This window comes from Gouania willdenowi, unplaced genomic scaffold, assembly GCF_900634775.1.
Source record: "Gouania willdenowi unplaced genomic scaffold, fGouWil2.1 scaffold_32_arrow_ctg1, whole genome shotgun sequence".
Lineage (NCBI taxonomy): Eukaryota > Metazoa > Chordata > Actinopteri > Blenniiformes > Gobiesocidae > Gouania > Gouania willdenowi.
The window spans coordinates 1,548,493-1,552,808 of record NW_021145091.1 but is presented as its reverse complement, the minus strand read 5'-3'; the positions used below and the strand labels follow the sequence as shown (position 1 = coordinate 1,552,808).

Here is a 4,316-nt window from a genome sequence, read left to right as displayed (position 1 = left end):
ATAAATTTAGAATTGAATTTTTCTAATCATTTGAATGCAGACTGTGGTACGAAAACAGGGAGGCTTTGACATAAGAACAGTAATCTAGGTAGAACATTAATTCTATCTAGGAATGTAAAGATTAAAGGTTTTTTACAATAACCGCAAATATTTTCGGCCGCGGTAGGGTAACCGTTGGGGTTTTAGAACCCACGGTATACCGCAGATATGTCTGATGTCGCAGGACTCGGATCAGTCTACGGTCAGAGCGCAGAACTGCGCGGAGGTGTGTGTGTCAGCAGAGAGAGTGCATCCACTCACCTCTGAATGATGGCAGAAGAAGAAGCAGCACTCCTGGAGTTGCATCCACCCAAAAAATGAATAGAGTCGGCAGTGTGGGACTATTTTGGATATCCTAAAAAAGACCAGAATGCAGAATGAGCTGCAATATGCAAAACATGTCGGAGAAAAGTTGCTGCCAAAAGCGCCATTACGTCCAATATAATACAACATCTTTGAGACAATCATCCCTCCCAGTTTTGTCGACATAAAGATACAAAACTGTATTTAAAACTCTAATAATTGAGTAAAACGAGAAGAAACTGATATGATAACATCTAAAAACTTTATAAAAGTGAAGCTTTTTTAAAATGGTGTTTGAACTGTGAAAGTGAGGAAAAAAGGGCTTTGTGAATCCAAGCATCAGCCTTCATAGTTACTCATGACTCACTGACATTTGTGTATATCAAAATATTTTCACTAAAATCAGAGTTAATACCTTTTAAAATACAATTTTTTTTCCTTTAAAAAAATAAAATAAATGAAATAAATAAATAATAATAATAATAATAATAATAATAATAGTATCCAATATGATTATTTAAACGTCTTACCATTCAAAGCTCTAACTCCATTGGCTACAATAGTAAACTGATCACTTCCTGGAACTATTGAGGCTCCATGAGCCGCCATTCCTGTAAAAAAACAACGATCCATTGTAGTGAACGGAGTTGTCACTATTCTCTCTCTAAACGGCTCTGGACAGTTTGTGTACTATTTAAAATGTTGAAACTGTTATTTGAAAAATAATTATAAATGTATGTTTGAGTGAATTCTGATTTATTTATGTTTGGTTTTTGATTGTCAATGTTGTGTATTGTGTTTTTATCATTTTTTATTATAAAAAATTGAAAACATTACAAAACAGTCACATATTTACATGTGTACTATTAAAATATTTAATTAACATTGTATAGTCAGTTTACATTTAAATATCACTTCCCAGCAGCTCTGTCGTAAACAATCCGAGTGAAGGAAGTGACGTAGTCTACGTGCATGTGTTAAAAAGGATCTGAAAGGATCAGTCCTGTTAAAGGATTAAACACACTAATTTTAATGCTTTATTAAGAAACAAGTATTTTAATATTCATATACAAACACCACAACAGTGTAGATCTTTCAAAATAAAATCAATACATTTTTAAGATCAATTTTAAAAGCAAAAAAAATTGGGATTTCTTTTATTATAAAATCTAAATTTTTTGTATCAAATGTTTTTTCAAATATCACCAAATTGCTACATACAAATTCCACATCCTTGTCCTTCAAAATAAAAGCAAATGTAACCAAATGCTAATCAAAGCCAGGTATCACAGTGTGTGTGAGCAGCCAATCATCAACTCTTTCCTAAAACCTCTTCACCACAGAACAGGAAAAAAAGACTGAAGTGGTGCTTCTAAAGCATTTTATAATATAATAACACCTGCATATGATCATGTGATCACTTAAAGGATGAAAATCACATGTTAGAAGAAAGTGATTGGTCCAACCCTTTGACAAAGATAAGCTGGTATAATGTAAAGTGTAACCCTGTTATTTTTGTCTGTTTTATCCTACAAAACACTTTAAACACTTGTTAAAACGAATGAGGTGTGATTCCGAGTTTCGCCAGAAGGGGCAGCGCACTAAAACACTTTTAGCGCTCTTCTTCGTTGGTTTTCTTCCTCTGGCATCCATCTTGCTAAGCTGAGCACACCACAGAGAGGCAGAACGAGAGGTAAACTTTGAATAAAAGTTGTTTTAATAATCTAAATAGATCCAGAGACTAACTATCATAACTGTAAATATATCCTGCAGAACCTGTGATGGTTTTGATCCAGTTGGAATTCAGAAACAAAATCGTTTTGAACATTGTTATCCTGGTGAGTGTTGATCACATTTTCTCTGTGTTAACATGCTAGTGTTGCTGATAAAATATGGAAATGACCATAAATGTATTTGTGAACTTTGCTAATGATAAAAACCAGTCAGGGTAATGTTTTATTGTTTAAACTGACTACTGAAAGAGTGAATTTATTTTGTGTGTTTGGAAAATCGCCTTCAACGTAAGAATGGTATTGAACAATGACAGTGAACTACAAGATGCACATGTCTAGACTTTGTAGAATCACATGTAAATGTGATATGCTACCTGTATATTTTGGGATGTTTACCATACTGTGATTTATATTTCAGTTAGTTATTTAAATGATTTATATTTATATTTTATTGAAGAGAAATACTTTTATTTGTAAAATGTATGCCAATTTTTGATTGTCATACTATTTTATTTTGTTATCCCAGCTGATAAGCTAAATTTGAGTTGAGTAATGGACATTAATATGAATAAGAACACAGACTGATTTTCTGCACGTTTTGCAGACTGGTTTTTTATGGAGGATTCGTCTGGATCTGATTTTTGGTTCTGCTGAATCGGGATTCCTTCACGTTCACCCTGGTGCCTGGTTCCCTGGTCTACCTCCTCATCTAACAGCGCTGCAACGGTTACATCGGGTACCCCTTTTTTTATGGACGCTGAATATTAAGGGCGTGGTAAAATCCTAATTTGAGTGCACCCAGAGGTTAATTTTATATGGTACCACACTATTTTGGTTTTGTCCTTTTATTTTATTTATTTTCCTGAGATCTCAGAGGTAATATTGTGGCCGATCTGTACATTTATTGTTGTTATGTTCAAATGAATCCTTTTTTAATCAAAAAACAGAAAAACTGAAAACCAAATACTAATACAAACTTAACCTTTAAACTTGCTGTGTGCTTCTTTTGGGGTGGAATCTACCAGTTATTAAACTGATAGACCAATTTATAGCCAGCCTCCTCATCGAATCTAGATTTTGATAACCTTACCTTAGGATCTTAGGGTTGTTATTACAGAACAATCACCGTAGGGTTACATAAAGCATAAATTATTTTCATGTTTAACTAAAGTTTGTAAACACCTTCATGTGATTTCACCGTTCATTGTCTCACAGTCAATGACATTCATAACGTCCTCTTCTACTGACTTTATTATATCACTTTTTATTATAACATGAAATTATTAATAATTAGATTATTTTTTAAATACATATTTCTGGAACAGACAGAGAATATACTGGATAGATTCATTTGGAAATACCTTCAGTTTTTATTAACAATATTCTATCAAATACTGAAATGTTTCTTTGTAGCTTTTTAAGTTTTTTAGATTTTTTTTGTAACAATTTCAATATTAGAACGTTCCCTGTCTAAAAATATTTGTACTAATAGTGATTCCCAAATATTTGATCTAATTTTTGACTGAAATATGATGATTTAAAGTGTGTGTTATTATAATTAGTCAAAATTTCACATTTTTAACATTTAAATATAGTCCTGAAGTCTGTGAGAAAGTGGACACTACTTTTAGGTCAATAAGAAATTGGACAGAATTAAAAATTATATAATGCTGTCATCTGCTGAATATAAGATTATATATATGATATAATGATATTATAATAGGATTACCCACAACATTTAATGTGTTATATCATCATCATATTTAATATATAAAGCTAATAATTCTAGTGCTATGATAAACAACAGAGGACTGACTGGGTTTCCCTGGTGTAAACCTCTGTTTATATTAAATCATTTATTAACACCAGATAGACATAAAACTGCATTTGTAATTCCATTATATAGCATTGCAATAATTCATTATTTATATATATATTTTTTTACGAAATTCAAAATAATGCAGTGATAAAAGTAAAATAAATTTGTGTCTGAGTTTGTCAAAACCTTGAAAGAATTCTATAAAAAGTATAATACCATCATCTTCTATTAAACGTACATAATCTATTAAATCTAAGACAAGTCTGATATTATTATGAATTAATCTATTTTGCAGAAAGCAGATTGTGTTTATTCTGATGTAGCAAACACATGATAAATTGTTTTTAAATATTTTTAACTCATTTATAGAATGTGAAAACAGCTTTAAATATCTACTTTTGTGAATGAAAAATTTAGTTTTA

At 31.3% G+C, this 4,316-nt stretch overlaps 1 long non-coding RNA gene across 1 annotated transcript; it reads left to right on the top strand.

The window, feature by feature from the left end:
- The first annotated feature begins 1,852 nt into the window (after positions 1-1,852).
- Positions 1,853-3,302, top strand: LOC114459584 (uncharacterized). Its single transcript, XR_003673420.1, has 3 exons — positions 1,853-2,035; positions 2,116-2,180; positions 2,680-3,302. It is a non-coding gene; the product is annotated as an uncharacterized LOC114459584 (long non-coding RNA).
- Positions 3,303-4,316: the final 1,014 nt, after the last annotated feature.